This window comes from Schistocerca nitens, chromosome 11 (assembly GCF_023898315.1).
Source record: "Schistocerca nitens isolate TAMUIC-IGC-003100 chromosome 11, iqSchNite1.1, whole genome shotgun sequence".
NCBI lineage: Eukaryota > Metazoa > Arthropoda > Insecta > Orthoptera > Acrididae > Schistocerca > Schistocerca nitens.
The window spans coordinates 56,124,185-56,151,087 of NC_064624.1; the positions used below are offsets into that span (position 1 = coordinate 56,124,185).

Below are 26,903 nucleotides of genomic sequence, written 5' to 3' on the forward strand. Positions count from 1 at the left end.
GGAACATTTGCCACATGTACTAGTAATAACGGAACATGGGCTAAAGTGCAGTGAAATAGTATATTATAGATTAGAAGGTTACATACTAGCAAATAGTTATTGCAGGCAAAACCATAAAGCTGGTGGTGTGGCAGTTTATGTTAATAAGGATATAGAAGCTAAAAAAATTTCCTTTCTTGAACACCACACCAAAGAAGGATCAATTGAAATGACAGGTATTGTACTCCACAATAATGATCTCAAGTTACCAAAGCATAAAGTGATTGGAGTTTATAGGCCACCAAATGCTAATGTAATGCTGTTTATGAATAAACTTAGTAGTGTTGTTGGTCAGGGTGGTTCTGATGACCTTACTATATTAGGTGACTTTAATATAGATGCAAACTCAAATAATATAGCAAACTTGCAACTCAGTGATATTCAGTTGTGCCTAAAATAACAAAAATGGTCTACAGAAACGAATGATGAATACCTCAAATATTAATGCTCTTAAAGACAAAGTAGCTAATGAGAAATGGGATTCTGTGTACCAGGTAAAGGGGTCGGAAGAGATGTGGAATGAATTCTACTCAACCCTACTGCATCATTATGAATATAGTTGTCAAGTCAGAGAAATCCAGAAGGTAGTTAAACACTGTCTAAATGCCCCCCAGGGGGTCCACAACTCTTTTGTGGATACATGCGTGGCGAGCACGGGACCCCGAGCTAATGTGGCCCTCCTTCCTTTCCGGGCTGCCATACCTTCGTTTTCCGCATCCTTCCCCACCCCCCATCTTCGACCCCCACCCCCTCGCCACCTCCGCCTCTTTCCTTCCCTTTCTCCCCCCCCCCCCCCCCCTGGGAGTATGTTTTGTGCCTACATCCAGAGACGGACACTTGAAAATGTAAATCACTCTCTCTTCTTCGTTTTCTCTGCTGGCAACTCTTTGTCCTTCCTTTGTTCTTCTCTTTTACTTACCTATTCTTTTTACCATTTTCTCCGTCGTGGCAATTGGGACCTCTCTTCTTTCCTTTCCCTTTCTTTGTTTTTCCCTTTCTCTTTTTTTCCTCCCTGTGCGGGTCTGAAGGCCGACCCACGCATTCCCATGTGTAGCCGGTGACAGGGTGATGCGTAATTCCCCGCCCCAGGTAGACAGGTAGGACACGTACGTACCCCTTGTTAATGGCCAGGCCCAGGGAGGGGTGATTACCCGAGCTGATACCTTCCGAAAGTGCCGATTGGTCCCTCCTGGGACTGCCCTCAGAGGGGGCCCCCACGAGGAAGGAGCGCGCCATCGGAGATGCCGGTAATCATTGGGGATACTTCCGCAATGGTTTCCTCCTCATCTATGTCTGCTCACAAGCGTAAGTTCAATGAGTCTAAGCCACAGACAGTTCTTCCATCGTTGCCACAGTTCCTTGTTGTTTCTCGGTCTGATGAAGGTCAAGACTCCTCCACGGTCAACCCTTTCGTTATTCAGAAAGGTGTCGATGCAATTGCAGGTCCTGTAAAGTCTTGTTCCCGATTACGAAATGGCACCTTGTTGTTAGAAACAGTCAGTGCCCTCCAGGCACAAAAATTGCTGCATACTTCACTGCTACACACCTTCCCTGTCCGGGTGGATGCGCACCGCACTTTAAATTCATCACGTGGGGTTGTTTATACACACTCCCTCGACGGATTGTCCGACGAGGAAATTCAAAACTACCTGTCCGACCAGGGCATAATTGCTGTTCATCAAGTCGTGAAAAGGGTCGACACGAACGTCGTTCCAACCCGTACTGTCTTCATGACGTTTGACAGAGTTCAACTCCCATCGAACATAAAAGTGGGCTATGAGATAATTTCCGTTCGCCCTTACATCCCAAACCCTGCGCATTGCTATTGGTGTCAGCGGTTCAATCATACCAGCCAGTCCTGTTTCAATCCGGCGAAATGCGTTACGTGTAGCAAGGATGCCCATGAGGGTGCTTGTCCACCTCCATCCCCTCGTTGCATCAACTGTATGGGTGACCACGCTGCTTCCTCTAGAGGTTGCCCCATTTTTAAAGACGAACGGCTCATTGAGGAAATCAGAGTGAAGGAAAAGGCGTCGACCTTTGCTGCTCGAAAGTTATTCGCCAGTCGGCCCACTGTGCCTCACACAGGTAAATACAGCATTGTCCTTGCCTCTCCTCAGCCAACAAAGGAGGCAGCCACTCAGACTTGTGATCTCACCTTTAGTGCCACGGTCGTCAGATCGGCCAACGGAAAGATTGCCCGTTCAACCTCCCCACTCTCACCTGCTCACTCTATGGCTCACTCTTCATCGGGTTCTGCTAAATCTCGAGCCCCAAAATCAGACACCCGGACTTCTAAAAAAGAGCCTACTCGTGAAGATTTTTTACGTACCCCAATTCACAACCATCGGTTCCTCCTTCATCTCAACATTCTGTTTCCAAAAAGGCTAATAAGAAACTCGGTTCCTCTTCTTCTCCGCCACGGCCTGTCTCATCTACAGCACCGCCTGGTGGTAACTGCCCTCGGCCGTCTTCTGTGTCGTCGAGGCGCACTGCTGGTGGCTAATCAACCGGCTGATTGCTGGTGGCAGGAGCTGCTCCTGAACAACCTATGGATCAGGATCTTCTGGCTTCGGCTAAATGCTGTTCCACACTGTCGGTCGCAAGCCTTGAGCATTCGTTGAGTTGAGGCAACTTTGGTCAGATTCTTCCATTTTCTGCCCACCCTATATCCATTATCCATTGGAATATCCACGGTATTCGAGCTAATGGGGATGAATTGTCGATCCTCTTACGATCCTACTCGCCGGTCATCTTCTGTCTTCAGGAAACAAAGCTGCGTCCCTACAACCGCTTTGTTTTCCCCCATTTTCAGTCAGTCCGATTTGATCTCCCCTCTGTTGAAGGCACTCCAGGACATGGAGGACTCACGATTCTTCTCCATGATACTCTCCATTATCACCAAATCCCCGTAAACACTTCCTCCCAAGCTGTCGCTGTCCGTCTTTCCCTTTCTGGATACACCTTCTCTCTTTGTACTGTCTACATTCCATCATCCACACCAATGGCACGAGCTGATCCCCTTCATCTTCTTGGTCAGGTTCCGCCCCCCTATTTGCTGGTTGGGGACTTCAATGCCCACCACCTGCTTTGGGAATCTCCGCATCCTTTTCCGTGCGGCTCACTATTGATAGACGTCTTCCACCAAGCGGATCTTTTTTGCCTCAACACTGGGGACCCTACGTTTTTGTCTGCCTCTGCGAAAAATTTATCTCATTTGGATCTTTCGGTTGGTACTGTTCCGCTAGCTCAACGCTTTGAATGGTTCGCTCTTGCTGATACACACTCGAGTGACCACTTTCCATGTGTCCTTAGATTACAACCACAACTGCCATATATGTGCCCGAGACGCTGGAAGTTTGCCCAAGCCGATTGGACACTTTTTTCATCTCTAGTGACATTCGATGACCGTCACTTTCCCAGCATTGACGATGAGGTCACTCATATTACAGAAGTTTTTCTTAGAGCTGTAGAACGTTCAATACCTCACACCTCCGAATTGCCCCGGTCCCCCCAGTTCCTTGGTGGAACGAGGCATGCCATGACGCAATACCTGAGCGGCGACATCCTCTTCACGTTTTCAGACACCATCCTACTTTGGCCAACTGTATCCACTATAAGCAGTTCTGTGCGCGATGCCGTCGATAGCATGAAGGCAAGCTGGGACTTCTTTACTAGCTCATTTAACACCTTCACTGCCTCCTCGCAAGTTTGGAGTAGGATTCAACGGTTATCTAGCGCGCCTAGTTTCTCCCCGGTCTCTGGGCTCACTGTCGCGCATGCTAAATTAGTGGACCTCGTCGCAATTTCTAACTCATTGGGTGAACACTTTGCTGAGATTTTGAGCTCTTCAAATTACCCGCCAGCATTTCTCCCAAAGAAACTTGCAGCGGAAGTGCAACCTTTTGCTTTCTCCTCTCAGTATCGCGAAAGCTACAATACTGTTTTCTCCATGCGGGAACTCCAACATGCATTCTCTTCTTCTCGCTCTTTCGTCCCAGGACTGGATGGTATACACATACAAATGCTGCTGCATTTATCATACCATAGTCTGTGTTACCTCCTTCGCCTTTATAATCGAATTTGGACCGACAGTACTTTTCCCAGGAAAGGGCAGGAAGCTATAGTCGTTCCTGTTCCGAAACCTGGAAAGGACAAACATCTCCCCTCTAGCTGTCGACCCATTTCTCTCACAAGTAGTGTATGTAAGGTTTTGGAGCGTATGGTGAATTGCCGTTTAGCTTGTGGCTGGAGTCCCGCAGCCTTTTAACACGTGCCCAATGCGGTTTCCGAAAGCATCGTTCTGCAGTTGACCATCTTGTTGCTCTCTCCACTTATATCATGAACAATTTTCTCCGGAAACGCCAAACAGTAGCGATATTTTTGATCTGGAGAGAGCATATGATACCTGTTGGAGGACAGGCATCCTCTACACACTGTTCTCTTGGAGCTTTTGAGGTCGGCTGCCCCTTTTTCTTCGTGAATTTATGGCGGAGCGCACATTAAAGTGCGGGTGAACACTACTCTCTCCCGTACCTTCTCCCAAGAAAACGGGGTACCCCAGGGCTCCGTGCTAAGTGTTGTACTGTTTGCCATTGCCATAAATCCAATTATGGATTGTCTCCTTCCTGATGTCTCGGGCTCCCTCTTTGTGGACGATTTTGCGATCTACTACAGCTCTCAACGGACCAGCCTTCTTGAACGACATCTTCAAGGATGTCTCAATCGCTTCCACTCTTGGAGCATCGAAACCGGCTTCTGCTTTTCTCCCAGTAAGACCGTTTGTGTTAATTTTTGGCATCCTACGGAGTTTCTTCCACCTTCCATACATCTAGGACCTGCCAACCTTCCGTTTTCGGACGTCGCTAAATTCTTGGGTCTTATGTTTGACAGAAAACTGTGGAAAGCCTTTATGCTAAGACTGTTGAACCTCCGCTGCCCAGTCGGCGAGCTGTCCTTCTGAGTCGTTATGCTAGCCATGTGTCTTCCATGCCTGCAAATCCGGCCCATGACATTTTTTTCAATGCTTCCTTGGGTATGCAAGCCACCGTTCCTCCCTACTACCACCGGGAGTCCGCTTCTGTCAACTGCTCCATTCTCTTTCCTTCCATTTTCCTAAAACTTTCTTGACAACTTGGGGTACAGCACTGCCTTGGCTCCGGCCCCGGACCTGGCTGCTCCGTGACCTTTGTCAGTTTCCCAAGGATGGTACCCCTTCTCTTGTTTATCGTCGGGCATTTGCTGCTCTCTGCGCACAAATGGAGGATGCCACATTTGTTTACACTGATGGCTCAAAAACATTGTTTGGTATTGGGAGTGTCTATATTGTTGGCGACACCCAAAAGCGATTTCGGCTTCCCGACGAGTGTTCGGTTTATACTGCGGAGCTTTACGCTGTTCTCCAGGCTGCCCAATACATCCATCGCCATCAGCGGATACAGTATGTTATCTGCTCAGGCTCTCTCATCTCTCTCCTCAGTCTCCAATCTCTCTACCTTGTCCACCCTCTGGTCCACCGGATTCAGGACTGCCTCCACTTGCTCCACTTGGGGGGCATCTCTGTGGCGTTCCACTGGATCCCGGGACATGTTGGTATCTGTGAAAATGAGGCGCTGATATAGCGGCCAAGGCTGCAGTCTCTCTTCTTCGGCCAGCTATTCGCACGATTCCCTTCGCCGATCTACGGAGTGTGTTATGTCGTCGTGTTGCTCTTTTATGGCACGCACATTGGTCGACACTTCCCAATAATAAATTGTGGGACGTGAAAGCTCTTCCCTGTGCTTGGACATCTTCCTCTCTAACTCGGCGTCGGGAGGAGGTAATTTTAACTAGACTCCGGATAGGGCACTGTCTTTTTAGCCATTGACATCTTTTAAGCAGCAATCCTCCCCCACTCTGTCCCCACTGCTCTCGACTGTGGACGGTGAGACACCTTGAGTGTCCCTATTTTACTCCGTTAGGCGCCCGTCTACAGCTGTCGCCTGATATATCGTTCATTTTAGCACATGACACGCGATCAGCCGATCGCGTTCACGAGCTCATTGGTGCCAGTGAGACCACGTCAATCGTTTGAAGCTCATTTTGGGGACAAACAACCCCCCTTCTATAGTGGTTTTTTAAGCTTTCCTTCTGTTTTTGGTTTCCCCAGTTTTTTGAGTTTTTCTCCCATTGCTGCTGGTTTCCAGTTTCATATTTTTAGCTTCTCCTAAGTCACAGACCGGGCACTAATGACCGTAGCAGGTTTGTGCCCTAAAACCATAACAAAAAATAAAAAACTGTCAGAGTGGAAGTAATCCTAGACTAAAACTCCCAACAAATCTGATTAGGCTCAGGCAGCAAGTACATGATCTAAACAAGCTCTATAAAGCTGCTACTATGCAAGTTTTCAAGGAAAAATACAATAGACCAAGGAAACTTTTAAAACTGAAATTATTAGCCTAAGGAAGCAGATAAACAGCAAAACAATAGAAGAGTCTGACAACATTAGCAAAGCACCTTGGAAGCTGATTGAAAAATACCGAAAAGGTCCCAACAAGATGAACATGGAACCACTCGGCATAAGACGTGATGGTAACATTATAAAAAACCCAGATACTATAAGTAATATTTTTAATAACTACTACATTTCTGTCGAACAATCAACCCATATTATAGATTCACAGATAGAGACCCGATGCCATCTCACCCAGTGTACCGAATTTGAATTTGTGGAAGTGGATGAGCAGGAGGTTTGCAGGGCAATATACATGTTAAAGAAAAAATTCTCATCCAGATGGGATTGCATATCTAGCACTATTATTAAATGTGCTTAAAAGAAATCTCTAAACCTCTTACTCACCTGATTAATTGCAGCATTAGAGAAAACATGTATCCAACGGTTCTAAAAATGAGTGTAGTGAAACCAATGTATAAAAAGGGAAGTAAGGAAGATGTCTCCAACTATAGTTGTTGTTGTTGTTGTTGTCTTCAGTCCTGAGACTGGTTTGATGCATCTCTCCATGCTACCCTATCCTGTGCAAGCTTCTTCATCTCCCAGTACTTACTGCAACCCACATCCTTCTGAATCTGCTGAGTGTATTCATCTCTTGGTCTCCCTCTATGATTTTTGCCCTCCAATGCTAAATTTGTGATCCCTTGATGCCTCAGAACATGTCCTACTAACTGGTCCCTTCTTTGTCTCAAGTTGTGCCTCATACTCCTCCCCAATTCTATTCAATACTTCATCATTAGTTATGTGATCTACCTATCTAATCTTCAGCATTCTTCTGTAGCACTACATTTCGAAAGCTTCTATTCTCTTCTTGTCTAAACTATTTATCGTCCATGTTTCACTTCCATACATGGCTACACTCCATACAAATACTTTCAGAAACGACTTCCTGACACGTAAATCTATATTCGATGTTAACAAATTTCTCTTCTTCAGAAACGCTTTCCTTGCCATTGCCAGTTTACATTTTATATCCTCTCTACTTCGACCATCATCAGTTATTTTGTTCCCCAAATAGCAAAACTCCTTTACGTGTCTCATTTGCTAATCTAATTCTCTCAGCATCACCCGACTTCATTCGACTACATTCCATTATCCTTGTTTGGCTTTTGTTGATGTTCATCTTATATCCTCCTTTCAAGACACCATCCATTCCGTTCAACTGCTCTTCCAAGTCCTTTGCTGTCTCTGATAGAATTACAATGTCATCGGCGAACCTCAAAGTTTTTATTTCTTCTCCATGGATTTTAATACCTACTCTGAATTTTTCTTTTGTTTTCTTTACTGCTTGCACAATATACAGATTGAATAACATCGGGGAGAGGCTACAACCCTGTCTCACTCCCTTCCCAACCACTGCTTCCCTTTCATGCCCCTCGACTCTTATAACTGTCATCTGGTTTCTATACAAATTGTAAATAGCCTTCCGCTCCCTGTATTTTACCCCTGCCACCTTTAGAATTTGAAAGAGTGTATTCCAGTCAACATTGTCAAAAGCTTTCTCTAAATCCACAAATGCTAGAAATGATGGTTTGCCTTTCCTTAACCTTTCTTCTAAGATAAGTCGTAAGGTCAGTATTGCCTCATGTGTTCCAATATTTCTATGGAATCCAAACTGATCTTCCCTGAGGTCAGCTTATACCAGTTTTTCCATTCGACTGTAAAGAATTCGCATTAGTATTTTGCAGCTGTGACTTATTAAACTGATTGTTTGGTAATTTTCACATCTGTCAACACCTGCTTTCTTTGGGATTGGAATTATATTCTTCTTGAAGTCTGAGGGTATTTCGCCTGTCTCATACATCGTGCTCACCAGATGGTAGAGTTTTGTCAAGACTGGCTCTCCCAAGGCCGTCAGTAGTTCTAATGTAATGTTGTCTACTCCGGGGGCCTTGTTTAGACTCAGGTCTTTCAGTGCTCTGTCAAACTCTTCACGCAGTATCGTATCTCCCATTTCATCTTCATCTACATCCTCTTCCATTTCCATAATATTGTCCTCAAGTACATTGCCCTTGTATAGACCCTCTATATACTCCTTCCACCTTTCTGCTTTCCCTTCTTTGCTTAGAACTGGGTTTCCATCTGAGCTCTTGATATTCATACAAGTGGCTCTCTTTTCTCTAAAAGTATTTTTAATTTTCCTGTAGGAAGTATCTATCTTACCCCTAGTGAGATAAGCCTCTGCATCCTTACATTTGTCCTGTAGCCATTCCTGCTTAGCCATTTTGCACTTCCTGTTGATCTCATTTTTGAGACGTCTGTATTCCTTTTTGCCTGCTTTATTTACTGCATTTTTATATTTTCTCCTTTCATCAATTAAGTTCAATATTTCTTCTGTTACCCAAGGAGTTCTACTAGCCCTCGTCTTTTTACCTACTTGGTCTTTGCTGCCTTCACTACTTCATCCCTCAAAGCTACCCATTCTTCTTCTACTGTACTTCTTTCCCCCATTCCTGTCAATTGTTCCCTTATGCTCTACCTGAAACTCTGTACAACCTCTGGTTCTTTCAGTTTAGCCAGGTCCCATCTTCTTAAATTCCCACCTTTTTGCAGTTTCTTCAGTTTTAATCTACAGTTCATAACCAATAGATTGTGATCAGAATCCACATCTGCCCCTGGAAATGTCTTACAATTTAAAACCTGGTTCCTAAATCTCTGTCTTACCATTATATAATCTATCTGATACCTTTTAGCATCTCCAGGATTCTTCCATGTATACAACCTTCTTTCATGATTCTTGAACCAAGTGTTTGCTATGATTAAGTTATGCTCTGTGCAAAACTCTACCAGGCGGCTTCCTCTTTCATTTCTTAACCCCAATCCATATTCACCTACTACGTTTCCTTCTCTTAGTTTTCCTACTCTCGAATTCCAGTCACCCATGACTATTAAATTTTCATCTCCCTTCACTACCTGAATAATTTCTTTTATCTCGTCATACATTTCTTCAATTTCTTCATCATCTGCGGAGCTAGTTGGCATATAAACTTATACTACTGTAGTAAGTGTGGGCTTCGTGTCTATCTTGGCCACAGTAATGCGTTCACTATGCTGTTTGTAGTAGCTTACCCGCATTCCTATTTTCCTATTCATTATTAAACCTACTCCTGCATTACCCCTATTTGATTTTGTGTTTATAACCCTGTATTCACCTGACCAGAAGTCTTGTTCCTCCTGCCACCGAACTTCACTAATTCCCACTATATCTAACTTTAACCTATCCATTTCCCTTTTTATATTTTCTAATCTACCTACCCAGTTAAGGGATCTGACATTCCACGCTCCGATCCGTAGAATGCCAGTTTTCTTTTTCCTGATAACGACGTCCTCTTGAGTAGTCCCCGCCCGGAGATCCGAATGGGGGACTATTTTACCTCTGGAATATTTTACCCAAGAGGACGGTATCATAATTTATGCATACAGTAAAGCTGCATACCCTCGGGAAAAATTACGGCCGTAGTTTCCCCTTGCTTTCAGCCGTTTGCAGTACCAGCACAGCAAGGCCGTTTTGGTTAATGTTGCAAGGCCAGGTCAGTCAATCATCCAGACTGTTGCCCCTGCAACTACTGAAAAGGCTGCTGCCCCTCTTCAGGAACCACACGTTTGTCTGGCCTCTCAACAGATAACCCTCCGTTGTGGTTGCACCTACGGTACGGCCATCTGTATCGCTGAGGCACGCAAGCCTTCCCACTAACAGCAAAGTCCATGGTTCATTGGGAAGCCAACTATAGACCAATATCATTAATCCCAACTTTTAGTAAGATATTCGAAAGCATTATCCTTTCTCAGCTAAGTGCCTTTTTCACAAAACATAAACTGCTTGTAGATTCGCTGCATGGCTTCAGAAAAGAGCTAAGTACAACCACAGCAGTTACACAGTTCATCCATGAAGTTTACTGTCTGTTGGACCAGAAGATGCAGATTGCAGGTACATTTTTGGATCCGACAAGAGCTTTTGATACAGTAAACCATAGGGTACTTCTTAAAAAGCTAAAATATTGTAGTACTGGGGATCATGCTGTGAAATTTCTAACCACATACCTGATGAATCATAAGCGAAGCACTAAATTGTCATACAAACTAGATAATAAAATCACGAGCTCCCAGTCCACCAGTGAACCTGTATGACAAGGTGTACCACAGGGCTCAATCCTTGGACCCTTTCTCTTTCTTACATCTATATTAATGACATTGCACAACCCATTAACTCCCATATTGTAAGCTATGCAGATGACATGTCAATCTCATTCTGTGGGAGTGAATCTAAAGAGCTAGAATCTCTTGCCGCTAGTGGTTTAACAGAAGAAAGAAAATACTTCAATGATCAGAGCCCCCAGGTGAATGTCACCAAATCTTAACTACTGACATTTAAAACAGGCGGTTCTCACCACAACAATACAAATAGTGTGTGTAATATCTCTATAACAGAAAATGGTATCCATAAATTCCTGGGTGTGTATGTTGATGAAAATTTGCGGTGGATAGACCACATTAATTTCGTATGCGGAAAAGTCAGTAGTGCCGTATAGCTCCTAGCCGAGCACTGAAATTAGTATATTGTGGAACACTTAACCTGTTTCTCAATTACGGAATTGAACTATGGGGCTGTGCAGCTGATGTACATGTAAAAAGAATACTACTACTACAGAAAATGACAATGAGACATATACGTGGGATGGGACATAGAGATTCATGTCGTGAAGTGTTTGTGCAGCACAAATATCTAACATTCTCTGTACATCTTCAAAATAATCGTATTTTTTATAAGTCAACCAACAGAAGCTATCAAGGGCAGTGATGTACATGATCACAACACTACAACAAAGTGTAACTATTTCCGTAAAAGAACGAAGTTGAAAATGACTGATAGAAGCCCATATATCAGTGGTTTGATTTGGTATAACAAGCTACCAAATTCTCTAAGAATGCACACGGGTAATGTTTTTAAAACGAAATTAAAATCTTTTCTAATAGAAAAATGTTTATATTCTTTCAACAAATTTTAAGATAGTGATTGTAACATGAGGCATTAGCATATCAGTTGTAATGTGATAAATGTAACAAATAGACATAAGAAGCAACAGCTACAGAATATAGTGTATTTTATAAGTGTAAATATAACCATAGGATTAAGTCTGACGTTTGCAAAAGCCATCATTATGATGGTTCCACAGAAAGAAAATGTAAATAGATAGATAAATAAATAAAAAAAGGTATATCACTATTTGATTAAATAATAGTGAAATAAACTTTCATTATATTGTTCTGTTGCCTTGGACAGGTGTTCACCACAGTAACCCCTCCCCCTCAAAAGCATTAAAAAGCACAGTTGCATCAGATCCCAGTCAGCTGCTTATTGGATTACTAATTATCTTGTAGACAGATGCCTCCTTTGATACTGTTCTGCTAGCTCAGAATCTGTGTCATTTTCTTGCACGGATTGCAATTTTCTTACCATCTACCTCTCTGTTTATTTAAATTACTGCTGCTCACTTGTGTATGTCAACACAAATTATCACTGAAGTGATAAAGAAGGAATAGACATGGGCTTGCAGTCGTGAAACAACAATGGAATGTAGCAAAATAGTTTTCTTTGTATATGGCACACTTTATACAAAGGAGATAATCACTCGAGGGTTAATCAAACTTATGTATCAAATGTTGTATAAAATGACTTGTGGCCAAATGAGGCCCTTATTTATCATCAGTGGGTGCACGTTTTACAGCTGATAGTGCCAAGAGTTGCAGAATGGTGACAGTTTTCTGGAACAGGTGACCGAGTCTTTATATGGTCAGTGGCCACATTCCTCAGGGTCACTTAGTACAGAAAGGTGACAGACACAGTTTGGGATGGTCGACGGAAGTAGCGTTTGCATAGGCGTGAGTGGTACAGCTGCATTTGTTAAGTGTTTGAAATAAATCACATTCCGTGGGACTCGAAATAATCTCACATTGTTCAGGCTCTGCTTATTTTGTACAGTGTTGAACTTAAGTGTCAACCAGCATTGTGGGTAGTTAATTTGAATTTCTTAAATAATCAGAATTTAGGACAGTGAATCTCTGTGTCAATTAGTCAGTACAGTGCTAAGGACAGATCAGTTATTTTATAGCTGTGAACACAGTCTCATGTTTCCACCTCATTTATTAATTCATTTAATTTATAGTGAGATGCTACCCATTACTGGGGGCTGAAGCCATTTTATCAGTTCAGCATAATAACTTGTGTTGATCACCAGACAATAGTTTAGTGAGAAATTAGTGCAACATCGAACCATTTTATCAGAATTTTATCATTAGTAGTTTAGTACATGATTCTATACTTTCAACTACATTCAACATAGCAGATATGGGAGTTCTGACAATTTACAAGGAACTATTTTACTGTTTTTGTCATAAAAAGTTAATTTGTGCTGCAATTAAGTAGTAGTTTGTGCCTAGTCCAATATGAAGAAAGCACCAGCTTCACTGTTTTTTTTTTATTTATTTATTAAATGTGCCTCCAGATGAAGTATAATTAGGTTCATTAAACTAGACCAGAAATTTTGGGGAAGAGTAATGTTTCTTGATCAATCTGTTTGAAAACAACTTTCATCCAACACTGAAATTTACTGTTTCTAGAGATTCAGGGAATCTAGAGAAGTAATGTTCTTTTTGGTTATTTCAGTGTTCAGGCCTATTTGTAGCAGTGGTCACTAAAATATTATTCTGTTATTTGTCATCTGCTTTGTACACTTTGGATACATAAAGCTTGGACTACTTGTCTTGGACCTGCAATGTGTGCTGGAAGACAGTGAAAGAGTACAATACATATATTTCTCTAATAAATATGACAAAGTCCTCATATGAAAGTGCCATATATTCTTACAGTTCACTACAATAATCTTCCAACAACATATACTTCATTCTTCAAGAACTCCACCAATATCGACATAATTCAGAATGTGAATATGAATTGACAGTTCTGACTGATAGCTCAAAACAATAACTATATTAAGATATTCATTTGTTTTCCAAATTCTGTAGAGTTATTGATTTTTGATTTTTTCCTTTCCTTTTTTTTTATTTTTCTTCTCCTTTGTTGTCTCGCACATGCAAAGTTGGCCAGTGGCACACAGCTGCTCGGATACTTCCTCTCATGATGCTACTGTGATCTCTGTCCAATCTCAAAGACATAGTCAAGTTGTAATATGGCTCATGATACAAACATAAATAATAAATTTGCACTGAACTCATGGTCTACTATACAGGGTTAGTCAAAAAGGACTTTACTACTTTGGAAGAATACAGAAATTTATTGAGATATATTACTGAATCTGTAGATGTGCCATTCTGTAACAGACAACCTCAAAGTTTCACATAAAAGTGTCTCATTTCATTATCTTCCTGTAAATCATTTACATGATGTATGAATTGTCACAACAAAGTTATCATACACGTACAAGTACTACAAACATAATAATGGAATATCACTTTCAAGGCATTTTAAAAGTACAAATTTAGACATAAAATTTTTGGCAATAATTTTCTACGAAATCAAAGTACTCATCTATGTGATAGAAAGTTTTGCTTAAAAGGCAATTTTTAAGCTCAGTCTTAAATTTTACTTCATCTATTACTTCCTTCATGTCCACTGGAAGGGGATTGTAAAGTTTTATTCCAAATAACTTACATGCTTTTGCGTTTGTGATTTCTAGTTTTATAATTGCGGCAGTCCTCATTTTGGTACATAGATTTTTCATATGTGCTTTAGTACACAGAATGCTTTTAGATATATATATATAGTGATGGTATTGTGAGTGTTTGTAGCTGTTTGAAAAGGGGCCTACAATGAGCTGTTGGAGAATTGTGTGTTATGATTCGTATAGCTCTTTTCTAAAATTTGAAGATGTCTATTAAGCTTAATTTAGTTCTACCCCAGAACACTTATGTCATGAGACATAATGGACTGAAAGCAAGCAAAATACACTAGTCTAGCACAGTCTGTGCTGCATACTCTAGATAATATCCTCAAAGCAAAGTATGCCGACTTGAGCCTGTGGGATAAATACTTCACATGGTCTTTCCAGCTTAAGATTTGAACAATGTGCATGCCCAAAAACTTTGGGGATTGTACACTCTCTATCTCCTTATCAATTAGTGTTAACTGGAGGTCCATATCTGGGTTGTTTTGTCATACTGTATATAATTTGTTTTACTTAGATTAAGTGTTAACTCATTGGCATTAAACCATTGTATATATTTCAGGAGTATGTCAGTTGTGGTGATTAATGACTTTTTATCATCGCTTATAATTATGCTTGTGTTGTCTGTGAACAACATTATTGTGGTAGAAATATTTGGACAAGTCACTTATATAAAGCAAGAATAATAATGGACCAAGTACACTGCCCTGTGAGATGCCTATTTCCAATTTCTTTGCATCTGAAACCCACATGGTTTTCCGATTTTTTTATGTTCTGCAATGATTTCTACCACCTGAGTTCTATGTTGAAGGTAAGGTTCAGACCATTGCCCCACAACTCCCCTTACACCTATTGCCTCCATCTTGTTTAGTAGAATTTGGTGATTTACTGTATCAAAGGCTTTTTTAAACAGAGATCTCGCCTTAAAAGTTTTCAACCTCTCAGGAAACACACCTTCACTGAAAGACAAATTGGCAATACAAACCGAGGGCTTTATAATTTGCTGTGCAATGTTTTCTATTATTGACGCATGCACTTCATCCACACCTGCAGACATTGTTGATTTTAAACTCTTTATCACCTGTAATATTTTGTTATCATAAGTTGCAGTTAACAACATACTACATTCTACTTTTTTGGGGCTGTTAATTTCCCACATTTTCTTTTTTTCCCCCTACTGACTGGTTTGATGCGGCCCGCCACGAATTCCTTTCCTGTGCTAACCTCTTCATCTCAGAGTAGCACTTGCAGCCTACGTCCTCAATTATTTGCTTGACGTATTCCAATCTCTGTCTTCCTCTACAATTTTTGCCCTCTACAGCTCCGCTAGTACCGTGGAAGTCATTCCCTCATGTCTTAGCAGATGTCCTATCATCCTGTCCCGTCTCTTTATCTGTGTTTTCCACATATTCCTTTCCTCTCCGATTCTGCATAGAACCTCCTCATTCCTTACCTTATCAGTCCACCTAATTTTCAACATTCGTCTGTAGCACCACATCTCAAATGCTTCGATTCTCTTCTGTTCCGGTTTTCCCACAGTCCATGTTTCACTACCATACAATGCTGTACTCCAGACGTACATCTTCAGAAATTTCTTCCTCAAATTAAGGCCGGTATTTGATATTAGTGGACTTCTCTTGGCCAGAAACGCCTTTTTTGCCATAGCGAGTCTGCTTTTGATGTCCTCCTTGCTCCATCCTTCATTGGTTATTTTACTGCCTAGGTAGTAGTATTCCTTAACTTAATTGACTTCGTGACCATCAGTCCTGATGTTAAGTTTCTCGCTGTTCTCATTTCTACTACTTCTCATTACCTTCGTCTTTCTCCGATTTACTCTCAAACCATACTGTGTACTTGTTAGACTGTTCATTCCGTTCAGCAGATCATTTAATTCTTCTTCACTTTCACTCAGGATAGCAATGTCATCAGTGAATCGTATCATTGATATCCTTTCACCTTGTATTTTAATTCCACTCCTGAACCTTTCTTTTATTTCCATCATTGCTTCCTCGATGTACAGATTGAAGAGTAGGGGCGAAAGGCTACAGCCTTGTCTTACATCCTTCTTAATACGAGCACTTCGTTCTTGATCGTCCACTCTTATTATTCCCTCTTGGTTGTTGTACATATTGTATATGACCCGTCTCTCCCTATAGCTTACCCCTACTTTTTTCAGAATCTCCAACAGCTTGCACCATTTTATATTGTCGAACGCTTTTTCCAGGTCGACAAATCCTATGAAAGTGTCTTGATTTTTCTTTAGCCTTGCTTCCATTATTAGCCGTAACGTCAGAATTGCCTCTCTCGTCCCTTTACTTTTCCTAAAGCCAAACTGATCGTCACCTAGCGCATTCTCAATTTTCTTTTCCATTATTCTGTATATTATTCTTGTAAGCAGCTTCGATGCATGAGCTGTTAAGCTGATTGTGCGATAATTCTCGCACTTGTCAGCTCTTGCCGTCTTCAGAATTGTGTGGATGATGCTTTTCCAAAAGTCAGATGGTATATTGCCAGACTCATATATTCTACACACCAACGTGAATAGTCGTTTTGTTGCCACTTCCCCCAATGATTTTAGAAATTCTGATGGAATGTTATCTATCCCTTCTGCCTTATTTGACCGTAAGTCCTCCAAAGCTCTTTTAAATTCCGATTCTAATACTGGATCCCCTATCTCTTCTAAATCGACTCCTGTTTCTTCTTCTATCACATCAGACAAATTTTCACCCTCATAGTGGCTTTCAATGTATTCTTTCCACCTATCTGCTCTCTCCTCTGCATTTAACAGTGGAATTCCCGTTGCACTCTTAATGTTACCACCGTTGCTTTTAATGTCACCAAAGGTTGTTTTGACTTTCCTGTATGCTGAGTCTGTCCTTCCGACAATCATATCTTTTTTGATGTCTTCACATTTTTCCTGCAGCCATTTCGTCTTAGCTTCCCTGCACTTCCTCTTTATTTCATTCCTCAGCGACTTGTACTTTTGTATTCCTGATTTTCCCGGAACATGTTTGTACTTCCTCCTTTCATCAATCAACTGAAGTATTTCTTCTGTTACCCATGGTTTCTTCGCAGCTACCTTCTTTGTACCTATGTTTTCCTTCCCAACTTCTGTGATGGCCCTTTTTAGAGATGTCCATTTCTCTTCAACTGTACTGCTTACTGCGCTATTCCTTATTGCTGTATCTATAGCGTTAGATAACTTCAAACGTATCTCGTCATTCCTTAGTACTTCCGTATCCCACTTCTTTGCGTATTGATTCTTCCTGACTAGTGTCTTGAACTTCAGCCTACTCTTCATCACTACTATATTGTGATCTGAGTCTATATCTGCTCCTGGCTATGCCTTACAATCCAATATCTGATTTTGGAATCTCTGTGCGACCATGATGTAATCTAATTGAAATCTTCCCGTATCACCCGGCCTTTTCCAAGTATACCTCCTCCTCTTGTGATTCTTGAACAGGGTATTCGCTATTACTAGCTGAAACTTGTTACAGAACTCAATTAGTCTTTCTCCTCTTTCATTCCTTGTCCCAAGCCCATATTCTCCTGTAACCTTTTCTTCTACTCCTTCCCCTACAACTGCATTCCAGTCACCCATGACTATTCGATTTTCGTCCCCCTTTACATACTGCATTACCCTTTCAATATCCTCATACACTTTCTCTACCTGTTCATCTTCAGCTTGCGACGTCGGCATGTATACCTGAACTATCGTTGTCGGTGTTGGTCTGCTGTCGATTCTGATTAGAACAACCCGGTCACTGAACTGTTCACAGTAACACACCCTCTGCCCTACTTTCCTATTCATAATGAATCCTACACCTGTTATACCATTTTCTGCTGCTGTTGATATTACCCGATATTCATCTGACCAGAAATCCTTGTCTTCCTTCCACTTCACTTCACTGACTCCTACTATATCTAGATTGAGCCTTTGCATTTCCCTTTTCAGATTTTCTAGTTTCCCTACCACGTTCAAGCTTCTGACATTCTATGCCCCGACTCTTAGAACGTTATCCTTTTGTTGATTATTCAATCTTTTTCTCAAGGTAACCTCCCCCTTGGCAATCCCCTCCCGGAGATCCGAATGGGGGACTATTCCAGAATCTTTTGCCAGTGGAGAGATCATCATGACTCTTCTTCAATTACAGGCCACATGTCCTGTGGATACACATTACATGTCTTTAACGCAGTGGTTTCCATTGCCTGCTACATCCTCAAGTCGTTGTTCATTGCTGATTCTTCCGCCTTTAGGGGCAATTTCCTACCCCTAGGACAGAAATGCTGTCTCAGGAGTTTCTAAACACATCACGAGACAAAGAACCACCTGATAATGCCGAGTACTCGAATATGCTGAAAGAAGGAATCATTAAAGCAGGACATCAAAATATAGGATATGTAAAAGGGAAAAGGTAAAAAAAAAACATGGGTCACACAAGAAATGATTTCCAAGATGGAGGAGACAAGAAAATTGAAAAAAGAAAAACAACACTGAAAATGCAAGAAAGATATACCGAAGGTTAAATAATAAACTGCAAAGAGAAACAGACCGGGCTAGGAAAAAATGGCTAAAAGAGGAATGTGATGTAATTGAAGAACTGGACAGGAAGGGAAGATACGACTTACTATACAACAGAGTGAAGACTATGACATGGGAACAAAATAGAGCAGGAAGTGCTACTGTGGAAATTTTTAGTAAAAACGAAGAGGTAGTGTACAAAGATCGTGACGATGTCCTCCAGAGATGGGAAGAATATATAAAAGAGCTATATGACACAAATAGCAAACCAGAAACTCTGAAACTTGAATCACACAACAGTGTAAGTGATGACGAGAAAGGACCAACCGCCATACTGGAAGAAGTAAAGTCTGCCATAGCTGCAATGAAAAATGGCAAAGCGGTAGGTACAGATACAATACCAGGAGAAATACTAATATGCTTGAACCAAGATGGAATAAGAGAAATATTGAGGTTATGTAATAAAATATATCACAGTGGTGAAAGGCCTGAGGACTTTCTGACAACAGTAATGATTCATTACCGAAAAAACAAGGAACCAAGAAATGCAGCGAACACACGACAATCAGCCTCATCTTACATCCAGCCAAAGTGATGTTAAGAATAATTAATAAAAGACTTGAAAAAGTAATGGAGGAGAATCTTGGTGAGGAGCAGTTTGGCTTTAGACGGAATACGGGCACCAGAGATGCAATAGGGCTCTTACGAATCTTGGGAGAAAGGTTTATTGAAAAAGGAAGAGACCTATATATGTGCTTCATCGATCTAGAAAAGGCATTTGACAATGTGGTTTGGGACAAGCTGGCGACTATAATGAGGTAAAAGAGAGTGTATCGGAAAACCAGAAGACATAAACTCATTATATCTTAATCAAAAAGTTTCAGTTAGAGTGAGAGGAGCAAGTACAAACTGGATCAGACTAGGAAAAGGAGTCAGACAAGGATGCTGTCTATCGCCTACTATTTTCAACCTCTACTTGGAAAATATGATTGACCAATGCTCATTAGATGCAAAGAAGAAGAAATTGGAGGAAGAAGAGTAGGGTGTTTGAGGTCTGCTGATGACATGGTCCTTCTAGCCACAGGGGAAAAAGAATTACAGGATTTGGTGGACACCATTGCAACTAACGGAAAAAAATATGGAATGAAAATCAACACAAATAAAACAAAAAAATTGGCACTAGGAGAAAATAAAAATTATGCTGAACGGAGAAATACTATAACAGGTACAAAATTTTATGTATCTTGGAAGCAGGATAGACACTGACTGGAAGTGCACCACAGAAATTATAACAAGGATGGCAATGGCGAAAGAGGCGTTTTATAAGAAAAGGAGAATTTTCTGCAGCGGTTTGGACAGAGAACTCAGAAAGAGACTCATAAAATGTCTTGTATGGAGTGTTCTTCTATATGGCGCTGAAACGTGGACTATGGGGAAATAAAAAAAAGAGAAAGGCTAGAGGCTTTTGAGATCTGGACATGGTGGAGGATGGAAAGAATAAGTTGGATGGACAGAGTAAAAAATGAAGAGTGGGAGAGAAAAGACAGTTACTAGATGTAATAAAGAGAAGAAAAAGAAATTGGGTTGGGCATATATTAAGAAAGCATGACGGACTGATAAAAACAGTGTTAGAAGGTTATGTAGAAGGGAAAAGGAAGTGAGGAAGGAAGAGATCCCAGATACTGGATAACATGATGGACGGTACAACATACAGTAGCCTAAGACGGTAGTAATGGACCGCAGAAACTGGAGATGCAAAGGACCAGCTAATATAGCAGATAACTGATGATGAATAACCCAAATAATCGGAAAATAACTAAATTCACCGTTTTCCTTTAAGAGAAAATGTCAAGTTCTGAAAAGAATGAGTCAAACAGATGAATAATACTCGAGATCATTCAAGTCAATTGAACAATAACAAAAACTGGGAAACTATTTTACATCGTAATACCAGCTCAGACCGAAATACAGTAAGAGCTCTCCAAAAATTCAGTTATTTAACAGGTTGAATAATTGTGATTAGCCATGCCCGCATAGGGGATATATAGCCTTTGCCCTAATAATAGAAACGAACACGTAGCAGTCTCGTCATAAATAGTTGAAATTAATGTTCCTTTATAGCAACTTCAATAATAAAAAAATAAATGCTGAAATTATTAAGTGTGTCTCATAACAACTAATACTACAGAAAATTCAAAATGCAACATAAAATCAAATACCAGTTGTAAATTCGTATCCATAAATCTGTTGTTCGAGGTTACCAATAGATGGCAGGACAAGTCTCGTAATGCTAAATGCATATGCGTGTTTCCTTTCCTTGCAAATGCAAATGCAATGGCAGCCCTGTTGGTGACAGTAGAGGGCTGATTTCGTGTATTGTTGGTGGGGAGAAAGTAAAATTTTGGTTACAAAATTCTGAAACGGATTGCTGAGCTGTACCGACTCGTTCCAACAGTCCGTCTAAATAGTTCACGTCATTTTGAGTTAGAGCAATTAAACATTAGAGAGCAAAATGATTATAGACCTGTAAAAGAGGTAGAGGAGGTGGTTAACCGTTGAAAGTAATCAGATTTGAAATATCGTGTGTTTTTTTGTATAATGTGTACGGTTACGATTTGTTTAAGTTTCACTTTGAAGATGCGCAGTTGGAGTTGAAGAGCGACCTGCTGGAAGAGAACTGTTAAAACAGAAAGCAGTTCCTATGAAATTCGGAGTTCTAAATCCTTCGAAATGGAAATAACCAGAAGCAAGGATAGTAATAAAAACAGGTATTAGTGTAAGTAATACTTTCATCAGTGTCTCACAGATTACAAGTATCCATGTATTTGATAGAACACAATTGCAATCTTTAATTCTTGACTGTGGAATGTTTGGTAGGCCTATTAAGTGCTCTGAATTAAACGGTGTCGTCCCTGTTTAAAACACAACTGCAATGTAATTTTACTTTATGTTGATCATCAGTTCTGTCCTGTCTTGCAGTTTTTCGACAACATGGATTTGTGCATTTTGTGGCTTCGTTTTGTAGTCAGTGAAAGATAGCAAGCGTCTCACCAGACATACCAAGTCATTATATTATGCATGTACTGTAGGTGCAAGTGCATTTTTGTGGTTGGGAATGTTGTAAAGAAACAAACCATGATTTCACTGCGTAGTGCATGCGAGTGGTTAAACTGTCATTGATAAAATGAAATACTTGCGACTATAATGTTTAAGATCAGCTGACATACAGATCTGTTAAAGGCAACGTAGGCCAGGTTCTGGTAAAATGACTGCTGAAAGCCCTGCTTAAACTTTGATCGTTATTTGAACATTTTTAATTGTGAAAATAGAGTTGTGTAACCACATTTTCAACCCGTTTGAGGAAGAAACGACAGAATGCAACAAGAGACCTGCACTAAATTACAACTGCAGATATTGTAAATTTCCAGTTCCTGGATAAGGGACTGAAAACATTTGAGATTTTATAGTGATTTCACTGTTATCATTAATAAGAAACAACTGCAAGATATCTACAGTAAATGTTATTTACGTGGTATTCAATTTAATGGAAGGCCTATATAAACCATTTTTCTCTTTTCACAGGTGTTGATGATGATGAAAGAGAAGGTAGCTGCAATGAACAGCAAGTTGAACACATTTTTACATTCAGACCATATCCTTATAAGCAACCAAATGAAAATATGATTTGCTCTGTAAGTGAAATTTTTTGGTGGTACAAGTGATTATGAATTACAGAGGAGCACCAGTTACCCACTGCTGTTGGCAAGAACACTGTGGAAGAGGACTGAAGCCAGATACAGAATTTGTTGAAGGTGATAAAGGTTTAAAAAGCTATATATGCGAGTCGTATGTGAATAATTGAGCAGAGCTGCAGCTTCCGGGCCATGCTTTGGTTTTTGTGGTGTGAGCTTCATGGTAACTAGCCTGTGAATCAGCCCAACAAATGAATTATTTTTCATTTTAAAACCATGTTTAGAGTTTTTTGAACAAAACTGTGGTTACGAGAAGTGAACTGGACATTAGGAAGTTGTTTAAAAGTCAATCTGGAGATTTCTAGTGTCTGTCCATCCTAACATTCTCGCTGCCTGCATACGTCAGTGTTGTCAGGCTCCTGTTCAAAAAACACATACTACGCAACTGTTTCTCCAGTTTAAATCCCTGTTAGAAGATACCATTTGTGATGCTCACATTATTGCTGTGTCTGTCTTTGGTCTTAGATTGTTGCTTTCCTTACAAAGTTTTCATGTAGTTTGCATTGCTGCTATTTAGTCATTCTCAACATTTATTATGTGTATAATTTGTTTCAATGTGAGGCGGTTAACAGGTGTGATGTTCAACAGTTGGTATGAATTATACACTCCTGGAAATTGAAATAAGAACACCGTGAATTCATTGTCCCAGGAAGGGGAAACTTTATTGACACATTCCTGGGGTCAGATACATCACATGATCACACTGACAGAACCACAGGCACATAGACACAGGCAACAGAGCTTGCACAATGTCGGCACTAGTACAGTGTATATCCACCTTTCGCAGCAATGCAGGCTGCTATTCTCCCATGGAGATGATCGTGGAGATGCTGGATGTAGTCCTGTGGAACGGCTTGCCATGCCATTTCCACCTGGCGCCTCAGTTGGACCAGCGTTCGTGCTGGACGTGCAGACCGCGTGAGACGACGCTTCATCCAGTCCCAAACATGCTCAATGGGGGACAGATCCGGAGATCTTGCTGGCCAGGGTAGTTGACTTACACCTTCTAGAGCACGTTGGGTGGCACGGGATACATGCGGACGTGCATTGTCCTGTTGGAACAGCAAGTTCCCTTGCCGGTCTAGGAATGGTAGAACGATGGGTTCGATGACGGTTTGGATGTACCGTGCACTATTCAGTGTCCCCTCGACGATCACCAGTGGTGTACGGCCAGTGTAGGAGATCGCTCCCCACACCATGATGCCGGGTGTTGGCCCTGTGTGCCTCGGTCGTATGCAGTCCTGATTGTGGCGCTCACCTGCACGGCGCCAAACATGCATACGACCATCATTGGCACCAAGGCAGAAGCGACTCTCATCGCTGAAGACGACACGTCTCCATTCGTCCCTCCATTCACGCCTGTCGCGACACCACTGGAGGCGGGCTGCACGATGTTGTGGAGTGAGCGGAAGACAGCCTAACGGTGTGCGGGACCGTAGCCCAGCTTCATGGAGACGGTTGCGAATGGTCCTCGCCGATACCCCAGGAGCAACAGTGTCCCTAATTTGCTGGGAAGTGGCGGTGCGGTCCCCTACGGCACTGTGTAGGATCCTATGGTCTTGGCGTGCATCCGTGCGTCGCTGCGGTCCGGTCCCAGGTCGACGGGCACGTGCACCTTCCGCCGACCACTGGCGACAACATCGATGTACTGTGGAGACCTCACGCCCCACGTGTTGAGCAATTCGGCGGTACGTCCACCCGGCCTCCCGCATGCCCACTATACGCCCTCGCTCAAAGTCCGTCAACTGCACATACGGTTCACGTCCACGCTGTCGCGGCATGCTACCAGTGTTAAAGACTGCAATGGAGCTCCGTATGCCACGGCAAACTGGCTGACACTGACGGCGGCGGTGCACAAATGCTGCACAGCTAGCGCCATTCGACGGCCAACACCGCGGTTCCTGGTGTGTCCGCTGTGCCGTGCGTGTGATCATTGCTTGTACAGCCCTCTCGCAGTGTCCGGAGCAAGTATGGTGGGTCTGACACACCGGTGTCAATGTGTTCTTTTTTCCATTTCCAGGAGTGTAATTCGGGTTTAATATGAGATGGGCACTGTTGGTTGCAACTGATTCCAAGAGAGTGGCTGAAGCTGAAAAGTGGGATCTTGGGGCAACTAAAGGTACCATAATAACAAGGAGAAATAGGAAGAACAAGTGAGAAGATGAGGAACACTTAAACCAAGAAAATTATGCAACTACAGAGCATATTGTGAACAAAAGAGCTGAGTATATCAGTTTATGTTAAATTTTCCAAGAATTAAATTCTCTTAAGTTTTTATTCATTTAATTATGTGTGAATTGACCAGTTAGGATCGTACTACAATTTCATTTCCTCTCTGTGTGATGTTTCTTCTTTCTCCATTACTCCTGTATATGGATGCTGAGCTGTTGCTTCTGTTCATCCATCCAGGCTTTTCCAGTCTTGGTTCTTCTTTTCATGTGTAGTCATGGTCCACAATGTATCCTTATTTTACATCTGAACTTCCTGAATGTTAACATTTCCAGATCTTTACAAGCTTCCTCAATCCTTATCGTTGTTGTGTTCTCGTTCCACAGGTAGTCGAATATCCTTTTGGATAGTCCGGTTTTGTCCATTCAGTACAAGTGTCCTAGAGATGATTACCTCCGCTAGTTTGTGGTCTCTGAAATTTTCTCCACCTTATTGTAGATTTCATTGTTGCTCCAAAATTTCCGACCAGTTACAACCTGAGTTTGACCTATGATTTTCCCATAATACTCATCTTCCTAGTAAGTCCAGCTTTTCCAACTTGTAATTCATTGAGGCATTCACTAGCATACAGGCACACTGTTTTTACCACAACATTGTAGTGCTGTATTGTGACATTCCAAGAGATGCACTTTTTGTTTTAAAAGTTTGTAGTAAATCCATAAGCTCTCTGCATTTGTGAGCTCTGTTCCCCCACAGAGGCTTTCTCCAGTCCGTTGTCTTGTATGGCTTCACCGAGGTATTCAATTTTTTTTACCCTCTAAATCCACCCAATCTCCGTTCCAAGGAATTGTGGTCCATGTTTGTCACTTGTCATGACTTTGGTATTCCCTTTAGAGATCCTAAGTCATGGCATGACATGCCGGGACTGATTAGCTGAACAGTTCGCTTTCTTAGGAATTCACACACACTTCCTGTTTTGCAAGTCATCCTCTCCAGTGGGTTAGTGTGTGTGGCTGCTTCTCCTAAGTTCTCTGAAAGTACCACAAAATCATCAGTGAAAGCCAAGCAGTTTATTTTGATTCCTCCTGATATTCTTCCTAGACAGATTGGGCCAATCCCTTGATTTTCAAGTTTAGAATTCCAAATTCTCACAATCTACTCCAGGATACAGTTAAAGAGTATTGGTGATAATCCCTCGCCCAGTCACACACCTGTTCTCCCATAAACTTCACTTTGGAAGTTGTGCCTGTTAAGATGTATGTGATAATGTTTGCCAGCATGTTTCTGACCCCAAATTCTGTGATGATTCTATCTTATCCACCGAGTCAGTTCTCTTCAGCAGTGTCCTAGGGAGGATCTCGTTGATGACTGGGTGTAGTGACATGTCTCTGTAGTTGTTTACAAGTTGTTTGTACCTTTCTTATGGAGTGGGTAGATCAGTGCTGTTTTCCATTCATCTGGCAGTTTTACTATTTCCCATATTTGCTGAAAGATTTGGTGTAGGTCATCTAGGCTTTCAGTTCTTCCCATTTCAGCATTTCTGCTGATATCGGGTCTTTTCTACTGGCCTTTTTGTTTTTGAGATTTTTTAGGGCTTCCTTTGTTTCTTCTTCTGTTGGTGGTATGTCATCCTCTAGGTTTTGAGGAGGAGCCAGAAGTTCCAGTTTGGTGGTTGGCGGTGGGCAGTTGAGCAGCTTGTAGAAGTGTCTGATTAGTAGAGTGCAATTTTCTTCATTATTCAATCCAATTTTGTCCTGTTCATTTTTGAAGCTTACACTTGGGACCTGGTATCCTTTGATCCGATCTTTGAAAGTTTGAAAAAGTCTCTGTAGTTATTTTTTGTGTAGCTGTTCTTGAGATTTTCTAATTTTGATTTCTCAAATGATCGTTTGACTCTGCAGAATATCCTTGCTGTTTCTTTTCTTTGTTTTCTGAATTGTTCCATGCGTTGGCTCTCTTTTCGAGTGCTTTCTCACATTCTTCATTCCACCAGATTAACTGTTTTGTCTTTGCCTGACAGTGTTTTCTTTGTGGCATCATTGATCTCTGTACGGAGTTGTTACCAGGTCTCTATGCTAGAGGAGTGGATTTCATCTGTGAAGTTACTTGGAATATCTCGGTTGATATTCATTGGGTTGGTGTTATACTTGATCACTATGGGTGGCTCTGTTTCATTTTGATGCGAGAAAATGCATTTTAACTTTGCATAGGTAGTGATCAGAGTCGAATTTACTGTCTGATTACTT

At 41.5% G+C, this 26,903-nt stretch overlaps 1 protein-coding gene across 18 annotated transcripts in view; it reads left to right on the forward strand.

Annotated features, from left to right (window-relative positions):
* LOC126212834 (uncharacterized) overlaps window positions 1-26,903 on the forward strand; it is a 442,779-nt gene that overhangs the window by 318,222 nt on the left and 97,654 nt on the right. For 2 of the 18 annotated variants that reach the window (XM_049940251.1, XM_049940252.1), the window contains exon 2: window positions 22,319-22,548. The exons of 11 other annotated variants lie outside the window; for them this stretch is intronic. The gene's annotated coding sequence lies outside the window, so the exon portion shown is untranslated. Of the gene's footprint in view, window positions 1-21,066; window positions 21,513-22,318; window positions 23,058-25,043; window positions 25,361-26,903 lie in introns of those variants that run through there. 5 more of the 18 variants (XR_007540936.1, XM_049940249.1, XM_049940250.1 and 2 more) reach the window with 5 other exon arrangements.